This window comes from Mirounga angustirostris, unplaced genomic scaffold (genome assembly GCF_029215605.1).
Source record: "Mirounga angustirostris isolate CCGP_5_RB_7025 unplaced genomic scaffold, mMirAng1.0.hap1 SCAF_4, whole genome shotgun sequence".
In the NCBI taxonomy this organism is placed as follows: domain Eukaryota; kingdom Metazoa; phylum Chordata; class Mammalia; order Carnivora; family Phocidae; genus Mirounga; species Mirounga angustirostris.
The window spans coordinates 75,202,902-75,224,908 of record NW_026991712.1 but is presented as its reverse complement, the minus strand read 5'-3'; positions in this window follow the sequence as shown (position 1 = coordinate 75,224,908).

Genomic DNA, 22,007 nt, shown 5'->3' with positions numbered 1-22,007 from the left:
TAGGTCAATTGCCAGTCTAATGTTTCTACTATTGTAGGTTACAGACCTTTTGTCCCGAGCTGCTTTCAGGATTTTCTCTTTGTCTCTGAGACTTGTAAGTTTTACTATTAGATGTCGGGGTGTTGACCTATTTTTATTGATTTTGAGAGGGGTTCTCTGTGCTTCCTGGATTTTGATGCCTGTTTCCTTCCCCAAATTAGGGAAGTTCTCTGCTATAATTTGCTCCAAGATACCTTCTGCCCCTCTTCTCTATCTTCTTCTTCTGGGATCCCAATTATTCTAATATTGTTTCATCTTATGGTATCACTTATCTCTCGAATTCTGTCCTGGTGATCCAGTAGTTGTTTATCTCTTTTTCTCAGCTTCTTTATTCTCCATCATTTGGTCTTCTCTTTCGCTAATTCCCTCTTCTGCCTAATTTATCCTAGCAGTTAGAGCGTCCATTTTTGATTGCACTTCATTAATAGTCTTTTGATTTTGACTTGGTTAGATTTTAGTTCTTTTATTTCTCCAGAAAGGGTTTCTCTAATATCTTCCATGCTTTTTTCAAGCCCAGCTAGTATCTTTATAATCGTCATTCTGAACTCTAGTTCCGACAGCTTAGTAATGTCCATATTGATTAGGTCCCTGGGAGTTGGTACTGCCTCTTGTTCCTTTTTTTGAGGTGAGTTTTTCCGTCTTGTCATTTTGTCCAGAGGAGAATAGATGAATGAGAGACAAAATGCTAACAGGGTAACAGCGACCCCAGAAAAATATACACTAAGCAAATCAGAAGAGACCCAAAACCAGGGGAAAGGAAAGGGAAAGAAAGAAAAAAGAGAAAAAAAAGGAAAAGAAAAAGAAAAAAAGGATATGATCAAATGTGATCAGGCTGGTGAATACATCCATGCCACACACTAGATTTTGGGCGTATTTTGGTCTGTTAGAAGAAAGTACTTCCCAAAATTTTAAAGAAAGATAAACTTATATATATACAAAAATAAGGGTAAGTACAATGAAGGGATGGAATATGAATGTAAAGATGAAAATTATGAAAGATTTTATAAAAGGAATTGATAAGAAGTTGGTTAAAAAAAGAAGAGAAATTTAAAAAAAAATGAAAGGGAGAAAATGTGATCAGGCAGGAGACTAGAACAAAGACATACACTAGAGATTTAGGATATATTTTGGTCTGTTAGAAGAAACTGTATCCCAAAATTTTAAAACAAGAACAACTTATACCAAAAATAAGGTTAACTACAATGAAGGGATAGAATATGACTCTAAAAATGAAAAATAAAAAGGATTTTAAAAAAAGGGATTGATAAGATGTTGGTTGAAAAAGTGAAAAAAAAATTAAAAAAAAAGAAAAAAAACAAAATAAAAAATATTAACTTTGAAAGACTAAAGAATCATGGGAAAACAGCCATGAATTCCATATGTTGTATTCCCCTACTGCTGGAGTTCTCATTGATAGGTAAACTTGGTATTGGTTGGATGTTGTTGCTGATCTTCTGTGGGAGGGGCCTTTGCAATGGATCTCAAATATCTCTGCCCGAGGCAGAATTGCCCCGCCCTTGCCGGGGGCTAGGCTAAATAATCTGCTCGGGCTCGGTAGCTTTTGTTCCCTGATAGCTTTCTGTACAGCTTTGGAGGATGAGAGTGAAAATGGCAGGCTCCCAATCTCCGCCCCAGTTGAGCTGAGAACCTGGGGCCCCATTCCTCAGTGATCCCCGACAGAAAAGCAGTCAATCACTCCTTGCTCCTCCTCCTCTCTTTGTTGTTTTAATTTGCATTTCTGTAATGACTATTGACGTTTGCCATTTATCTGTCTTTTGTGGTATGGTTTCTTTTCAAATCTTACTTTCTTTTGGGTGTTTTTAGTCCTGGGTGGTAAGAGTTCTTCATGTATTCTGGGCACAACATATTCAGATACATGTTTTATATATATTTTCTCCCAGTCTATAGCTTGCCTTTTCTTCTTCCTCTCTTTTTTTGAAGTGGTCAGACTTTAAATGAGCAAAAGTTATAAATTTTGGTAACGTTCAATTTATGTTTTTTGTGGTTTATGTCTTTCAAATTCTATCTAAGAAATCCTGCCTAGCCCCATCACAAGATTTTCTCCTACATTTTCTTTTAGGAGTTTTGTAGTTTTAATTCTTATGTTGGGTCTATTTGACCCACTTAAAGTTAAAGTTTTTTTTTTTTAATATGGTAGAAGGTAAGGGAAGGGGCTTGTTTGTTTCATATGGATATCCAGTTAGTCCATCACCCTTTGTTTAAAAGGGTATCCTTTTCCCATCGAAATACTTTGAATTGAAAAGGATAGTCTTTTGTTGAAAATCAGTCAACCATATATATGTGGGAGTATTTCTGCACTCTCTATTTCATTGATCTATGTGTCTGTTTATGTGCCCAAACACACTGTCTTGATTACTTATAGCTTCATAGTAGGTCTTGGAACCAGATAGTGTAAATTTTTCCAGCTTTGTTATCTTTTAAAATGGCTTTGGGGGCACCTGGGTGCCTCAGTTGTTAAGTGTCTGCCTTTGGCTCAGGTCATGATCCCAAGGTCATGATCCCAAGGCTTGAACCCTGGGATCAAGCCCCACATTGGGCTCCCTGCTCAACAGCAAGCCTGCTTCTCCCTCTCCCACTCCCTCTGCTTGTTTCCCTCTCTCACTGTGTCACTCTCTGTCAAATAAATAAATAAAATCTTAAAAAAAAATTGCTTTGGTTAGTCAACATTCTTTTGTCTCCCTCTTCTTCAAACACTGTTCAACTGACACCTGGAGACCACAGCCCTTTGTGCCTAGGTTGGAATTTTCCCTCACTGCTGAGTATATAGCCATTGAAGTAGTCTTGGCCCTTGTAGTTCTTGGTGAAAATAGAGACCAGGAAAAATGCAGGAGTTGAGTCAGCTTAGTGCATAGAGGCAGAGTGCAGAAGAGTGCAACAGAGAACCATACTCATTGACACTGCCCATTTGTAAGGCAGTCCATTATTGTCTTGGACTTTCAAATTGGTATTTTGCCTACTTTAAGAGGGACAAAGCAAGAAGAAAGGCTTTTCTGGCAAGAAAAGAAAAAGTTCTTTTCTTTTAGTTCTATATCTCTTACTACTCAGAAGTTATTTATTTTATGGCTACTTCTAATTTCACACAATCAATCTTCTTCAAACAATTGTAGCTAAGATTAAATCCTTTTTGCTTGTTGCCTTGCTTGGAATAAGATTTCCAGTGGTTTAATTCCAAGTATTTGTGATTTATATTTGGCTAACACCCACCAAAATAAATTTCCTTATAGACACTGCTGTCATCCAGTGGCTATATAACTATGTCCTAAAGGCTGATCCCCTTTCTTTTATGTTTCTTTTTATTGCTGCATATATGAATTGCAATCATCCAGGTGGGTAGACAGGAACAGGCACTATTTCTCTAATTTGTACTTCAGGATATTAATTTTCATTTACATAAACATTATAGTCTTTGAAATTTATAAAGCTGGTAACAGTATTTGTATATAATTATTAAGTGAGAATTCATGCTTTCTTAAGTTTCTTTTCATTATTACCTTTTTTTTTCAAAGATTTTATTTTTAACTAATCTCTACACCCAATGTGGGGCCCAAACTCACAACCCTGAAATCAGAAGTTGTATGCTCCATCAACTGCCTCAACTGAACCAGCAAGGCACCCCTCATTATTGCCTTTTGCTTTATTTTTTTTCATTATTGGCTTTTAAGGAGATAAATTAAATACAAAGGAATAGTATTTTTTTGGGTAGAATTGATTTTAGAAGAGCCACAATCTATTATAATATTTAAGCTTTTTGTGCTCTAAGAACGAATGTTCCTCCTTTGAGAGTAATATTGCCCCATTGAAAATGCATAGTCTACTTGAAAGAAAAGGTAATTCAATGACAATTACAATGATAATAACTTTCCTTTATTAAGTGACTCTTATGTACCAGACACTGTACCATGTGCTTAACAAATGTTATCTGATATAGTTCTCATAAAAATCGTATGAGTGTATAATTTCTATTTTTTGAATAAAGAAACTGAGACAGAGTTGTTACCTTTTCTGAAACTGGGTTTCAAAGTGTAGATCGCAAGATAGTTCTGTGACCTCAAAAATCTCCTACTACTTTCCATTCCTCATAATGATGCTATTCAAATTAATTGAAAAGTCATGCTATTCTGTGGCCAGAGATACATAATTTATTGTGACACTTAAATTTCCAACATATTTACTTCTAGGAATAGTTCTGTCCTTCCTGTTTGGCATTGCTTGTAGGTCATCAAATAATTTTTGGTCTGTGAGTTGCTTATAGTTTACTGGGAAGAACACTTAGTAAGTGATTATAAGGAACTCTGGAAGTAAAAAAGAATAATTCTAGAGAGGATTTTTATATCCACAGAAAACATTATTTCTGAAAAATTTAGGTACATTTTCCCTGTATTTTGATTCTCCTAAAGAGCTCCTCATGTATAGTATGCAGTTCATCATTTAAAATTCTATTTTTTTCTTTTCACATATTTGCCCATTTAAAAAGGTGAAAATAATATGGTACATGATAAAAATTAAATAGTATAGTCAAATATAAAATGAAGAGTTAGCCTTTCTCCAGATCCAGCTTCTAAACTCTACTCAAAGAGGTCTTCAATTTTCCCCCTAAATTTTAAATGCATATGTCACTATATATATATATATATATATATGTATATATATATATATATACATATATATATGTGTATATATGTATGTATGTATACCTACGGCTATCCTTTTTATAAAATTGAGATTACAGTATTCAAATTGTGCCATATTTTGCTTTAGTTATTCCTTTAAAATCATTGCATTGTGTAACATTTCATTGTGGCTATTTTGTGATTTGTCTCATTCTGTATTAAAAGATACATAGTTATGTCCAAATATTCACTATTCCAGGAATCTTAAAGAATGTCCTTAGTACACATAGTTTGGCATCTTTGTGAGTATATTTGTACAGTAAATTTTAGCAGTAAAACTCAGATGAAAGGGTATGTGTTGTAAATTTTCATGGATATTGCCAAATTGCCCTTCAAAAAGGGTTTAAGGAAGTACACTGATGCCAGACAGTATGGGAAGGCCCACTCTCACGGCACTAGATATTCTAAAACTAATGATTTTTGCCAATCTGATAGGTGCAAACTAATGTCTTGTTTTGATTTGCCTATCTTTAATTACAGGGAGGGTGAGCATATTTTCTGTTTCTTTGCTACTTTTGTGTGTGTGTTTTAATGAATTGCTTATTCATATTGTCCATTTTTCTATTGTGAAATTCATATTTAGCTTTGTTTTATTGATTGTATGAGCTATTTGCAAATGAAAGAACTTAGTTCTTTTTCATCTGTGTGGCTTTTTCCCCCCCAACTTAATCAGTTTTAGTATGGCTTTTACAAGTTTTTATTTGATGTTTAAAACAATTAAATGTATTGAGGCATTTATATAAACAAAATGCATGCATTTTAAGTCTACAGTGTGATTATTTTGGCATTTGAGCTTACCCTATAACTACTACTTTAATAAAAATATAGAATAATCACATCATTCCAAATAGTTTCTTCATACGCTTTGCAGATAATTCCACCACTCCTGCCTTAGGAAAGAATTTATTTGCTTTTTGTTACTGCAACTAAGTTTTTCTTTCTTAGAAGTTCTTACGTGGAATCATATAGTGTATACTCTCTTGCAACTAGGATTTTGATCAGCATGAAGCTCAATATTAACTCAAATTTTTGAACCTGTAGTTTATGCCTTTTATTTTATTTTATTTTATTTTATTTTTTTTTTAAAGATTTTATTTATTTATTTGAGAGAGAGAGAATGAGAGAGAGCACATGAGAGGGGGGAGGGTCAGAGGGAGAAGCAGACTCCCTGCCGAGCAGGGAGCCTGATGCGGGACTCGACCCCGGGACTCCAGGATCATGACCTGAGCCGAAGGCAGTCGCTTAACCAACTGAGCCACCCAGGCGCCCAGTTTATGCCTTTTAATTGCTGAGTTGTATTTATTTATGTAACACAATATGCTTATGTAGTCACTTTTTGCATTAATTTCCTAGGGCTACTGTAACAAATTATGATAGACAGATGGCTTGAAAAAAAGGGAATTTATTCTTTCACAGTTCTGAAGGCTGGAAGTCTGAACTCAAGATATTGGCAGTGTCATGCTCTCTCTGACAGCTCCAGGGAGAGTTTTCCTTGCCTATTCTTAGTTTTTGGTGGCTGAAGGCAGTCCTTGGCATTCTTTTATTTGTAACTAGACATTTCTTATCTTTGCCTGGCATTCCTCACTCTGTCTCTGTCTTTTTATCTCCTTTCCTCTTTTTATAAAAACACCAGTCATAATTAACTAAATCTACCATACTCAAGTGTGACTTCATCTTAGTTATATCTGCAATGACTATTTCCAAATAAGGTTGCATTCATAGATACCAGGAATAAAGACTGCAACGTATCTTTTTGGGAACACAGTTCAACCCACAACAGTTCTCCTCTGGTCCTGGAAAATTCATATCCTTCACATATGAGAAATGCATTTACCACACTCCAAAATTCCCTAAAGTATTAACCATTCCAGCATCAACTTTAAGTACAAAATATAACCTAAATGTAATCATCTCAAAAAGTTTGAAATTTCATCTTTGATTTCATTTAAGTCAGGTATGGGTGAGACACTGGGTATAATCCATCCTGGGACAAAATTATTCTCCATCCACAGACCTGTGAAACTAGAAAGGAAGTTATCTGCTTCTAAAATACAATGGGACAGGCATAGATAGACACTCCCATTCCAAAAGGGAGAAATTTGAAGGAAAAAAGAGGTCATATGTCCCAAGCAAGTCTAAAATCCAACAGGGCAATTTCCATTAGATTTCAAGGCCTGAGAATAATACTCTATGGCTTACTGCTTTGTTCTCTGGGCCCTAGTAGGAAAGTAGCCCCATCTTCTTGACCCCCAGAATCGTGGCCTTGCCCCAGGGCAGTTATTCCATCCACTTTGGCCCTCAGAGTCATTCTTTGTTTATTTCATTCCATCTCTGTCCTTTTCATCTGCTGGGATAAAATTCATGAAAACCTTGTTGATCTTCTGTGGATGTCATGGGAATTCACATCATTAGGCGCAAGAGTACTCTATAGAGTCTTCCCGGATAACTAATTTTTACTCCTGGCTTCTGCTTAGATAGTTGACTGGATCCATAAATCACATACCTGATCTCTTTAGCAAACAATCTTCCTGCCACATCCTAGGCTCTGTTTATAGAACATAATATCTATATAGGTTGAGAATTTTCCAAATAATTAAGTGCAGGATCCATTTAGCTTAATAATTCCTGCCTCAATTTATCTCTTTCCTCTTGAATTTGACCATAAGCAGCAAGGAGAAACCAGGCCAGACCTTCTACATTTTGACTGGAAATCTCAGCTAAATTTCCAAGTTCATTGTTACAAGTTCTAATTGCACTACTGAATAATAGAGCACAATTCAGCCAAGTTCTCTGCCACTTTCAAAATAAGAATACCCTTTACTCCAGTTTTCAATAACAAGTTACTCATTTCTGTCCCTTTCAATAATAAGTTTCCATCATGAATGGGTATTTAAATTTTCCCAAATGTTTTTTTTGGTTTATTGAGGTGGACAGATACATGTTCTCCTATTCTGTTAATATGATGAATTACATTGATTGATTTCTAAATGTTAAAAAGCTTTGAGTTCCTGGGATACATTTGCAGGTTGTGGTTGACTTGATTTCCTAATATTTTGTTGAGAATATTTTCATTTACATTCATGAGGGTTATTGCTTTGTAGTTTCCTTATTATGCCTTTGTTTTTGGTATCAAAGTAATGCTTATCTTACATCATGAGTTGGCAACTATTTCAAAGGGTTTGTATAGGATCGTTTTTTTTTTTAAGTTTTGGTAGAAAATTCACATCTGGGCCTGCAGTTCTTTGTGAAAAGCAATTAACTATAAGTTTATTCTTTTTTGGAATATATAGGGCTATTCAAACTGTATAGTTGTTTTGTATCTGATACAGTATTTGAGTCTTTCATCAAGCTATATGTACATTCCCTGTATCCTGTTTTTCTCCAGTCTATTTACTCACCCCTTCAACCTACTCTTTTTCAAATTGGGGTATAATGGGATATGAAGATTAAGAAGGTTTTTAGAATTTTATCTCCTCACCTTTTTTCTCCCATAATGTTGCTAAGCAAGCTGGGTTAGGTGCCCTAAAATTCCTAAAATCTGTGTCATTCTTCTCTTGGCTTCTACTTTACAGAGATTACAGCATGAGTTTTTGTACCTTCTTTGTTTAATTTCTGCTATTTTTTGCCAGTTTTTTAAATTAAAAAGTTATTTTTCATATTTGTTTTGTTAGTTTTTCTGTGATCTGGTCTCTCTTTTCCAAAATCTTACAATAAGAATGTTTCGATTTTTTCCCTTTTTGTATGTTGGCCTTAGTACCTCATATAGATTATAAACTGACAGGACAAAGACATCATTTTATGTTTTCCATCTACTCCTCCCCGTGACACTAGACACCTAGTGATGACTCAATGACTTGGTAGCTATTGATTGATTGAAGTGTAAATTATAAACTTAAAGATGAATCTTGGTTCATGATCTTTACATTCTACTCCAGCTTTTACAAGAGCCCCTTCCAAGATTAAGGTTTTAATGATTTAAAGAGGTATAAAGCCCTATGGTAAACTGATATCATATTTCATTATCTTCTTTTTTATTTCTATTCCTATACTTTTTATCCTTTTCCATCTTAGTTGTTGGAAAATGGACTTTCTTTCCCTATTGATTTGGTCCTTGTACATTTAGCAAGTATTGATTCTCCCCTGAACTCTTTTGCTGCATTTGTAAGAGAGTAGAAGCTGAAGAGCTTTATTTCATTTTATACAAACAAGCACTAACATACTAGTTAGTCTACAGAAAACAGAATTTTCCCAGTTCTGTAGTTTGTAATTGCAATTTAACTATTTTTTCCATTGTTAAAGATAGCCTATTATCCTCCCTCAGTTTTTAAAAATGAGGTTTTTATTTACTAACTGATTGTCTACCAGGATGATTTGGTAGCCTAACTTGGCTTTTTGCCATGTGTTGGAAAAATAAAGTAGAATTTCCTGTTTCAAAGTAGATTTTTAAACACATGCATTAATTTAACATATATTCATTTTACCATATAAATAAAACTTAAACTTAGAATTTGATTACTATTTGAGTGATCAAAATGAGAAACTTTAGTTAAACATGGGAGAGAGAAAACCACAGTCTAAAGAACAGAATGTAATTTAAATCCATAGTTCTGAATTTTATTGCCTCATATTCTTTTTTCTTTTATACAATATTGAGTGTATTCCCTAATTTCTCATTATTTCAATATTCTTATTGATCAACTCTTGATGTTTTTTCCAAAGAAACCTAAGAAAATTAAATTGAAATCCTAGGAAGTAACATCATACCACTATCAGAGTGCTATAATGTTTAGTTAATCTCAGTTATATTCACTATGAGCCATATATTTTCTAGCACTGTGTTTATTTGTTGCTGGGATACAAAATTTGTTTAATATTTGTGGAACTCAGTTACTTCATCTATTAATTAGGGATACTTAAAACAATAAGTGTAGAAATTGTCAGATGACTTCTCAAATTCCTTCTAATTTATCTGATTCCAATTTTTATGATTACATAAATTATTACATAATTTTTTACTTTGGAAAATAAATATCTAAATTCAGAAGATCTTAAAATGTATAAATCTGAATGCACGTATTACATATCAGAGCTAACAATATTGGAAATATTTTGTCAAAATGCAGGGAACTTTAGAGAAGTTATATAACAACTCTCTTGGAGTCCAAGCATGACCAAGTATAACAGAATAATTGTATCTTTCTACTTTATTATTAAATATCTAGAAAATATTCTCACAGTTACATTGTAGGACATAGTAATTTTATTGAATATCTTAAAAACCAAGTCTAAATCTTGTGTTATAGTACTTTTCCAAAGGATATGGAGAAGAGTAAGTTATGTCTTTCTGAACTCTCCTGGCTATATGATGACCAGCTCTTCTGAGTCTTCTGTTTTTATAAATTGCTTTAATGCTGTGTGTTATTTGTGCTTCTATAGGTGGTAACTGGAAAGTTTCCATAATCACGAGCGACTTGCCAAATTCAGGGACCAGCTCACAGATTTATATTATATTGTATGGACAACATAGAAGTTCAGCTCCTATATATCTTTATGGAACAGATGGATCTCAATTTCAGGATGGGCATGAAGACATATTTATTGTAAGTAATAAGACTGAGTAAAACCTGTTAATATAAGTGATACAGGTAGTTGTACTTTGGAATGAATGCAATCTATCAAATTGGTGCTTTCTGTTATAACACATGTGTCTGTAGAAGATCAATCCAAAGTAATTCATGGCAATTTTTGTTCGTGCAGATTATACAAAAGGAAAACTGTAATACAATAAGAGACAATAGCTGGAGAGAAATACTAGATGGCCAACTTTTATTGTTTCTATACTTGTGGCTGTGGGGAGCAAGGGCTTAAGCCTTTCTGGCTGCGGCTTTGCAATCAAAGTTGCAAAGGAAAAAATACAATTATCAAATAAAGGAGAGCAAAGAAGTTATAATCAGATTATTAATTCACTACTAGACACATTGAGATCAAGATTAGGGGAAACAGAGGTAGCAGGGGAGACCAGTATCAGACCAGTTGTTAAACTAAAGTCAGAAAGATTAGCAACCAAAGGAGAGATTTGAAATGAGTCAAGCACTTTGCACTTTATAGGTATTTAATAATACCTGTTGAATGAATGATTGGATGCATACAAGGATTATTTTGGACTGGGTAGAAATAGAGAATAAAATCACAATCAGGAAGGATATCATTAAGTATCTCAAATCATTATAGGATACTCACTTCCATGTGATCCTGGGTGTTTGGTTTACTACAGTCTGTGTAACCAGCTGACATAGGTCACAAAAGAGGCTGAATCACTTGGAACCAAACTAATAGTTTAGTTTGAACCATCCTTTCCATAGTTTCTATATGACTCAATATTTAAAGAAACTCTTTCTTGTTTGATGGGCACTACAAGTAAAAAATGAAGACTTTATCATTATTTTGCATGTGTAAGAAATAGTTTTAGAAGTAACAAAACATAATAAAAAAAAAGAAATGACTGTACCAAAAGAGTCTAAGTTGTTTTTGTTGTTGTTCTGCTACTATATTATTTCATGTGTATTTTTTTCATTTTAAAAATGTTTTTTACCTATTAACTTCTTTTTTTAAAGTTTATTTTATTATGTTAGTCACCATACAGTACATCATTAGTTTTTGGTGTAGTGTTCCATGATTCATTGTTTTCATATAGCACCCAGTGCTCCATGCAATATGTGCCCTCCTTAATACCCATCACTGGGCTAACCCATTTCCCCATCCCCGCCCCTCTAAAACCCTCAGTTTGTTTCCCGGAGTCCATAGTCGCTCATGGTTTGTCTCCCCCTCCAATTTTCCCCCTTCATTTTTCCCTTCCTTCTCCTAATGTCCTCCATGTTATTCCTTATGTTCCACAAATAAGTGAAACTATATGATAATTGACTTCCTCTGCTTGACTTATTTCACTTAGCATAATCTCCTCCAGTCCCATCCATGTTGATTTAAAAGTTGGGTATTCATCCTTTCTGATGGCTGAGTAATATTCCATTGTGTATATGGACCACATCTTCTTTATCCATTCGTCCGTTGAGGGGCATCTCAGCTCTTTCCACAGTTTGGCTATTGTGGACATTGCTGCTATGAACATTGGGGTGCATGTGGCCCTTCTTTTCACTACATCTGTGTCTTTGGTGTAAATACCCAGGAGTGCAATTGCTGGGTCAGAGGGGAGATCTATTTTTAATTTTTTGAGGCACCTCCACACTGTTTTCCAAAGTGGCTGTACCAACTTGCATTCCCACCAACAGTGTAAGAGGGTTCCCCTTTCTCCACACCTCTCCAACATTCATTGTTTCTTGCCTTGTCAATTTTTGCCATTCTAACTGGTGTAAGGTGGTATCTCAGTGTGGTTTTGATTTGAATTTCCCTGATGGCTAATGATGATAAACGTTTTTTCATGTGTCTCTTAGCCATTTGTATGTCTTCTTTGCAGAAGTGTCGATTCATGTCTTCTGCTCATTTTTTGACTTGATTATTTGTTTTTTGGGTGTTGAGTCTGAGAAGTTCTTTAAAGATCTTGGATACCAGTGCTTTGTCTGTAGTGTCATTTGCAAATATCTTCTCCCATTCTGTGGGTTGCCTCTTCGTTTTGTTGACTGTTTCCTTTGCTGTGCAGAAGCTTTTTATCTTGATGAAGTCCCAAATGTTCACTTTTGCTTATGTTTTACTAGGCTTTGGAGATGTATCTTGAAAGAAGTTGCTGTGGCCGATGTCAAAGAGGTTACTGCCTATGTTCTCCTCTAGGATTTTGATGGATTCCTGTCTCACATTGAGGTCTTTCATCCATTTTGAGTTTATCTTTGAGTATGGTGTTAGAGAATGGTCAAGTTTCATTCTTCTGTATATAGCTGTCCAATATTCCCAACACCATTTGTTGAAGAGACTGTCTTTTTTCCATTGCATATTTTTTCCTGCTTTGTCAAAGATTATTTGACCATAGAGTTGAGGGTCCATATATGGGCTGTCTATTCTGTTCCATTGGTGTATATGTCTGTTTTGTGCCAGTACCATGCTGTCTTGGTGATCACTGCTTTGTAATATAGCTTGAAATCAGGCAACGTGATGCCCTCAGCTTTGTTTTTCTTTTTCAACATTTCCTTATTTGGAGTCTTTTCTGATTCCATACAAATTTTAGGGTTGGTTGTTCCAGCACTTTGAAAAATGTCATTGGAATTTTGATGGGGATGGCGTTGAAGGTATAGATTGCTCTGGGCAGCGTAGATATTTTAACAATGTTTATTATTCTGAACCATGAGCATGGAATGTTGTTCCATCTTTTTGTGTCTTCTTCCAATTCTTTCATGAGTGTTCTGTAGTTCCTAGAGTATAGATCCTTTACCTACTTTGGTTTATTCTGAGGTATCTTAAGGTTTTTGGTGCTACTGTAAATGGAATCATCTCTCTAATTTATCTTTCTACAGTTGCACTGTTAGTGTGTAAGAAAGCAACTGATTTCTGTGCATTGATTTTGTATCCTGCCACATTACTGAATTGCTGTATGAGTTCTAGTAACTTGGAGGTGGAGTCTTTTGGGTTTTCCACATAAAGTATCATGTCATCTGTGAAGAGAGAGTTTGACTTCTTCTTTACCAGTTTGAATACCTTTTATTTCTCTTTGTTGTTTGATTGCTGTTACCAGAACTTCTAATACTATGTTAAACAATAGTGGTGAGAGTGGCACCCTTGATGTGTCCCTGAACTTTTTTTTTTTTAATTTTATTTATTTATTTATTTAATTTATTTTTTGCCTTTTTAAAAATTCTTATGTTAATCCCCATACATTACATCATTAGTTTTAGATGAAGTGTTCCATGATTCATTGTTTGTGCATAACGCTCAGTGCTCCATGCAGAATGTGCCCTCCTCAATACCCACCACCAGGCTAACGCATCCTCCCACCCCCGTCCCCTCTAGAACCCTCAGTTTGCTTTTCAGAGTCCATGGTCTCTCATGGTTCGTCTACCCCTCTGATTTCCCCCGCTTCATTCTTCCCCTCCTACTACCTTCTTCTTTTTTTTTTTTTCTTAACATATATTGCATTATTTGTTTCAGAGGTACAGGTCTGAGATTCAACAGTCTTGCACAATTCACAGCGCTTACCAGAGCACATACCCTCTCCACTGTCTATCACCCAGTCACCCCATCCCTCCCACCCCACCCCCCACTCCAGCAACCCTCAGTTTGTTTCCTGCAATTAAGAATTCCTCATATCAGTGAGATCATATGATACATGTCTTTCTCTGTTTGACTTATTTCACTCAACATAATACCCTCCAGTTCCATCCATGTCGTTGCAAATGGCAAGATCTCATTCCTTTTGATGGCTGCATAATATTCCATTATATATATATGCCACATCTTCTGTCCATCTGTCGATGGACATCCTGGCTCTTTCCACAGTTTGGCTATTGTGGACATAGCTGCTATAAACATTGGGGTGCACGTACCCTTTCGGATCCCTACTTTTGTATCTTTGGGGTAAATACCCAGTAGTGCAATTGCTGGATTATATGGTAGCTCTATTTTCAACTTTTTGAGGAAACTCCATACTGTTTTCCAGAGTGGCTGCACCAGCTTGCATTCCCACCAACAGTGTAGGAGGGTTCCCGTTTCTCCGTATCCCCATCAACATCTGTTGTTTCCTGACTTGTTAATTTTAGCCATTCTGACTGGTGTGAGGTGATATCTCATTGAGGTTTTGATTTGGATTTCCCTGATGCCGAGCGATGTTGAGCACTTTTTCACGTGTCTGTTGGCCATTTGGATGTCTTCTTTGGAAAAATGTCTGTTCATGTCTTCTGCCCATTTCTTGATTGGATTCTTTGTTCTTTGGGTGTTGAGTTTGATGAGTTCTTTATAGATTTTGGATAGTAGCCCTTTATCTGATATGTCATTTGCAAATATCTTCTCCCATTCTGTCGGTTGTCTTTTGGTTTTGTTGACTGTTTCCTTTGCTTTGCAAAAGCTTTTTATCTTGATGAAGTCCCAATAGTTAATTTTTGCCCTTGCTTCCCTTGCCTTTGGCGATGTTTCTAGGAAGAAGTTGCTTTGGCTGAGGTCGAAGAGGTTGCTGCCTGTGTTCTCCTTTAGGATTTTGATGGACTCCTGTCTCACATTGAGGTCTTTCAACCATTTGGAGTCTATTTTTGTGTGTGGTGTAAGGAAATGGTCCAGTTTCATTCTTCTGCATATGGCTGTCCAATTTTCCCAACACCATTTGTTGAAGAGACTGTCTTTGTTCCATTGAACATTCTTTCCTGCTTTGTCAAAGATGAGTTAACCATACAGTTGAGGGTCCATTTCTGGACTCTCTATTCTGTTCCATTGATCTATGTGTCTGTTTTGTTGTCAGTATCATGCTGTCTTGATGATGACAGCTTTGTAATAGAGCTGGAAGTCCGGAATTGTGATGCTGCCAGCTTTGCTTTTCTTTTTCAACATTCCTCTAGCTATGCGGGGTCTTTTCTGGTTCCATACAAATTTTAGGATTATTTGTTCCATTTCTGTGAAAAAAGTGGATATTATTTTGATGGGGATTGCATGGAATGTGTAGATTGCTCTAGGTAGCATTGACATCTTCACAATATTTGTTCTTCCAATCCATGGGCATGGAACGTTTTTCCATTTCTTTGTGTCTTCCTCAATTTCTTTCATGAATATTTTATAGTTTTCTGAGTACAGATCCTTTGTCTCTTTGGTTAGATTTATTCCTAGGTATCTTATGGTTTTGGGTGCAATTGTAAATGGGATCGACTCCTTAATTTCTCTTTCTTCTGTCTTGTTGTTGGTGTATAGGAATGCCACTGACTTCTGTGCATTGATTTTATATCCTGCCACTTTACTGAATTCCTGTATGAGTTCTAGCAGTTTTGGGATGGAGTCTTTGGGGTTTTCCACATAAAGTATCATATCATCTGCAAAGAGTGAGAGTTTGACTTCTTCTTTGCCGATTTGGATGCCTTTGATTTCTTTTTGTTGTCTGATTGCTGTGGCTAGGACTTCCAATACTATGTTGAATAGCAGTGGTGATTGTGGACATCCCTGTCGTGTTACTGACCTTACGGGGAAAGCTCTCAGTTTTTCCCCATTGAGAACGATATTCACTGTAGGTTTTTTATAGATGGCTTTTATGATATTGAGGTATGTACCCTCTATGCCTATACTCTGAAGAGTTTTGATCAAGAAAGGATGCTGTACTTTGTCAAAGGCTTTTTCTGCATCTATTGAGAGGATCATATGATTCTTGTTCTTTCTTTTGTTAATGTATTGAATCACATTGATTGATTTCCGGATGTTGAACCAACCTTGCAGCCCAGGGATAAATCCCACTTGGTCGTGGTGAATAACCCTTTTAATGTACTGTTGGATCCTATTGGATAGTATTTTGGTGAGAATTTTTGCATCCATGTTCATCAGGGATATTGGTCTACAATTCTCCTTTTTGATGGGGTCTTTGTCTGGTTTGGGGATCGAGGTAATGCTGGCCTCATAAAATGAGTTTGGAAGTTTTCCTTCCATTTCTATTTTTTGGAACAGTTTCAGAAGAATAGGTATTAATTCTTCTTGAAATGTTTGGTAGAATTCCCCTGGGAAGCCATCTGGCCCCGGGCTTTTGTTTTTTGGGAGATTTTTGATGACTGCTTCAATTTCCTTAGTGGTTATAGGTCTGTTCAGGTTTTCTATTTCTTCCTGGTTCAGTTTTGGTAGTTGATACATCTCTAGGAATGCATCAGTTTCTTCCAGCTTATCTAATTTGCTGGCATAGAGTTGCTCATATGTTCTTATAATTGTTCGTATTTCTTTGGTGTTGGTTGTGATCTCTCCTCTTTCATTCATGATTTTGTTGATTTGGGTCCTTTCTCTTTTCTTTTTGATAAGTCTGGCCAGGGGTTTATCAATCTTGTTAATCCTTTTAAAGAACCAGCTCCTAGTTTCATTGATCTGTTCTACTGTTCTTTTGGTTTCTATTTCATTGATTTCTGCTCTGATCTTTATTATTTCTCTTCTCCTGCTGGGTTTAGGCTTTATTTGCTGTTCTTTCTCCAGCTCCTTTAGGTGTAGGGTTAGGTTGTGTACTTGAGAACTTTCTTGTTTCTTAAAGGCTTGTATTGCTATATACTTTCCTCTTAGGACTGCCTTTGCTGCATCCCAAAGATTTTGAATAGTTGTGTTTTCATTTTCATTGGTTTCCATGTATTTTTTTAATTCTTCTTTAATTTCCTGGTTGACCCATTCATTCTTCAGTAGGATGCTCTTTAGCCTCCATGTATTTGAGTTCTTTCTGACTTTCCTCTTGTGATTGAGTTCTAGTTTCAAAGCATTGTGGTCTGAAAATAGGCAGGGAATGATCCCAATCTTTTGGTACCTGTTGAGACCTGATTTGTGACCTAGGATGTGATCTATTCTGGAGAATGTTCCATGGACACTAGAGAAGAATGTGTATTCCATTGCTTTGGGATGGAATGTTCTGAATATGTCTGTGAAGTCAATTTGGTCCAGTGTGTCATTTAAATTCTTTATTTCTTTGTTGATCTTTTGCTTAGATGATCTGTCCATTTCAGTGAGGGGATGTTAAAGTCCCCCACTATTATTGTATTGTTGTCGATGTGTTTCTTTGCTTTTGTTATTAATTGCCTTATATAATTGGCTGCTCCCATGTTAGGGGCATAGATATTTACAATTGTTAGATCTTCTTGTTGGATAGATCCTTTAAGTAGGATATAATGTCCTTCCTCATCTCTTATTACAGTCTTTGGTTTAAAATCTAATTTGTCTGATATAAGGATTGCCACCCCAGCTTTCTTTTGGTGTCCATTAGTATGGTAAATGGTTTTCCATCCCCTCACTGTCAATCGGGGGTGTCTTTGGTTATAAAATGAGTCTCTTGCAGACAGCATATCGATGGGTCTTGTTTTTTAATCCAGTCTGATAGCCTGTGTCTTTTGATTGGGGCATTGAGCCCATTTACTTTCACGGTAACTATTGAAAGAAAGAATTTAGTGCCATTGTATTCCCTGTAAGGTGACTGTTACCGTATATTTTCTGTGTTCCTTTCTGGTCTATGTTGCTTTTAGGCTCTCTCTTTGCTTAGAGTACCCCTTTCAAGATTTCCTGTAGGGCTGGTTTTGTGTTTGCAAATTCCTTTAATTTTTGTTTGTCCTGGAAGCTTTTTATCTCTTCTTCAATTTTCATTGACAGCCTAGCTGGATATAGTATTCTTGGCTGCATATTTTTCTCATTTAGTGCTCTGAATATATCCTGCCAGTACTTTCTGGCCTGCCAGGTCTCTGTGGATAGGTCTGTTGCCAATCTAATGTTTCTACTCTTGTAGGTTACATATCTCTTCTCCCGAGCTGCTTTCAGGATTTTCTCTTTGTTTATAAGACTCGTAAGTTTTACTATTAGATGTCGGGGTGTTGACCTATTTTTATTGATTTTGAGAGGGGTTCTCTGTGCTTCCTGGATTTTGATGCCTGTTTCCTTCCCCAAATTAGGGAAGTTCTCTGCTATAATTTGCTCCATTATACCTTCTGCCCCTCTCTCTCTCTTTCTTCTTCTTCTGGGATCCCAATTATTCTAATGTTGTTTCGTCTTATGGTATCGCTTGTCTCTCGAATTCTGCCCTTGTGATCCAGTAGTTGTTTATCTCTCCTTTTCTCAGCTTCTTTATTTTCCATCATTTCATCTTCTATATTACTGATTCTCTCTTCTGCCTCATATATCCTAGCAGTTAGCGCCCCCATTTTTGATTGCACCTCATTAATAGCCTTTTTGATTTCAATGTGGTTAGATTTTAGTTCTTTTACTTCTCCAGAAAGGGTTTCTCTAATAACGTCCATATTTTTTTCAAGCCCAGCTAGTATCTTTAAAGTGATGATTCTGAACTCTAGATCTGACATCGTACTAATGTCCGTATTGAGTAGGTCCCTGGCATTCGGTACTACCTCTTGTTCTTTTTGTTGAGGTGATTTTTTCCGTCTTGTCATTTTGTGCAGAGGAGAATAGATTAATGAGAGAACAAAATGCTAGCAGAGTAACAACGTCCCCAGAAAATATACTCTAAACAAATCAGAAAAGACCTGAAGCAGTTGTAAAAGAAATGGAAAGAGAGAAAAAAGAAAAAGAAAAAGATAAAGATAAAAACAAACAAAACAAAACAACAACAACAAAAAAGCAGAATGTGATCAAATATGATGAGGCTGGTATATAGATCAGTGCCACACACGAGATTTGGGGTGTATTTTGGTCTTTTAGAAGAAAGTCCCTCCCAAAATTTTAAAGAAAGAAAAACTTATATATGTACAAAAATAAGGGTTGATATGATGAAGGGATGGAATATGACTGTAAAGATGGAAATTATAAAAATTTTTATAAAAGGAATTGATAAGAACCTTTTTGAAAAAAGAAAAAAGAGGATTTAAAAAAAGAATAAAGAAAAAAAAAAGGGAGAGAATGTGATCAGGCAGGGGAATAGAAAACACCATATATTAGAGATTTAGGGTATATTTTAATCTGTTAGAAGAAACTATCTCAAAATTTTAAAGAGAGAACAACTTATATATATAAGCCAAAAATATGCAAGGGATAGAATATGACTCTAAAAATGAAAAATAAAAATGTTTTTTTAAAAAAGTGATTGATAAGATTTTGGTTGAAAAAGGGAAAAAGAAAAATTCAAAAAAAAGAAAAGACAGTTAAAAAAAATTAACTTTGAAATACTAAAGAATCATGGGGAAAAGCCATGAATTCTATGTGCATTATTCCCCTAGCGCTAGAGTCCTGCCGTTCTCATTGATCAGTAAACTTGGTCTTGGCTGGCTGTTCTCGCTGATCTTCTGGGGAGGGGCCTGTTGCCGTGGTTTCCAAATCTCTTTTCTGGAGGCGGAATTGGCCCACCCTTGCCCCCTCCCGGCTAAGTAATCTGCTCAGGTTTGCTCTCCGGAGCTTTTGTTCCTTGCAAGCTTTCCGTACAGCTTTGGAGGCGGAGAGTGAAAATGGCAGCCTCCCAATCTCTGCCCCGGAGGTGCCAAGAACTCGTGGCCCTGCTCCTCAGTGAGCCTGCAGAGAAAAGCCGTCAGTCATTCCCGTCTCCCTGGTCTCCGGCCACACTCCGTGCTCACCTGGCCTGTGACCGCGCGTTTCTATCTGTGGCACCCGATCCCGGGTGGAGTCTCCAAACCCAGCAGATCCCTGCAGTGCACTCCTGTGCAGATCCTCCCTGGGGAGGAAGGTGAGTCTCCCCGGATCTGCTGCTTGTTGGGTCCCTGCTGGAGGAGCAATGACCCGACTGTGCCGCGGATCACTGTTTATGACAACCCCGAGCAGAGAGCCCTTGCCTGGGCTCGCGTCTGCAGCCAGCTTCCCTGCTCCATTACCTTGGAGCTCTGCCACACTCAGGCACCCCTGGTCTTTCTGTGACCCCGAGGGTCCTGAGACCACACCGTCCCGGAGGGTTCCACCCCTCGCTTAGCCACCAGAGTGACGTCCCTCAGCGAAGCAGACTTTTAAAAGTTCCGATTTTGTGCTCTGCGGCTCTATCACTTGCCAGAAGCGGCCGACGGAGGCCCCTCCCCCGCCGTCTATCCTCCCGAATATCGCCTCGGATTCACTTCTCCGCACGTCCTACCTTCCAGAAAGTGGTTGGTTTTTCTGATGAGAGAGTTGTTGCTCTTCTTTTCTTCGATCTCCTGTTGAGTTTGTAGGTGTTCAGAATGGTTTGATCCCTATCCAGCTGAATTCCTGAGAGGAGATGAAATCCAGGTCTCCTACTCCTCCGCCATCTTGTTCCGCCCCCCCCACCATGTGTTCCTGATTTTAATGGAAAGGCTCTCAGCTTTTCCCCATTGTGCATGATATTCGCTGTGGGTTTTTCATAGATGGACTTTATGAACTCGAGGAATGCTCCCTCTATCTCTTATACTCTGAAGAGTTTCAATCAGGAAAGGATGCTGTATTTTGTCAAATGCTTTTTCAGCATCAATTGAGAGGACCATATGGTTTTTCTCCCTCCTCTTATGAATGTGTGCTATCACATTGATTGATTTGTGAATGTTGAACCACGCTTGCATCCTGGGGATAAATCCCACTTTGTCATGGTGGATGATCCTTTTAATATATTGTTGGATCCTATTAGCTAGGATTTTATGGAGAATATTGGAATCCATATTCATCGTGGGACATCTGTCTGAAAGTTTCCTTTTTGATGGGGTCTTTGCCTGGTTTGGGGATTAAGGTAATGCTAGCCTCATAGAATGAGTCTGGAAGCTTTCCTTCTGTTTCTATTTTTTGAAACAGCTTCAGTAGAATAGGTATTATTTCTTCTTTGAATGTTTGGTAGAATTCCAGGGAATCCATCAGGCCCTGGACTCTTGTTTTTTGGGAGGTTTTTGATCACTGCTTCAATCTTGTTACGGGTTATTGGCCTATTTAGGTTGTCAATTTCTTCCTGTTTCAGTCTTGGGAGTTTATATGTTTCCAGGAAGGCATCCATTTCATCCAGGTTGCTTAATTTATTGGCATATAGTTGGTGATAATAATGTCTAATACGTGTTTCTATTTCCTTGGTGTTAGTCGTGATCTCTCCCCATTCATTCATAATTTTATTAATTTGGGTCCTTTCTCTTTTCTTTTGGATAAGTCTGGCCAGTGGTTTATCGATCTTATTAATTCTTTCAAAGAACCAGCTTCTAGTTTCGTTGATCTGATCTACTGTGTTTCTGGTTTCCAGTTCATTGATCTCTGCTCTAATCTTAACTATTTTTCTTTTAATGCGTGGCTTAGGCATCGTTTGTTGCTTTTTCTCTAGTTCTTTAAGGCATACAGTTAGTTGGTGAATTTGGGATTTTTCTGTTTTTTTGAGTGAGGCTTGGAATGGCTATGTATTTCCCCCTTAGGACCAGTATCCCATAGGTTTTGGACTGATGTGTTTTTGTTCTCATTGCTTTCTATGAATTGTTTAAGTTCTTCTTTGATTTCCTGGTTGACCCAAACATTGTTGAACAGAGTGGTCTTTAGCTTCCAAGTGTTTGATTTTCTGCCAAATTTTTTCTTGTGATTGAGTTCCAGTTTTAGAGTATTATGGTCTGAGAATATGCAGGGAATAATCTCAGTCTTTTGGTATTGGTTGAGATCTGATTTGTGACCCAGTATGTGGTCTGTTCTGGAAAAAGTCCTATGTGCGCTTGAGCAGAATGAGTATTCTCTTGTTTTAGGGTGGAATGTTCTGTATATATCTATGAG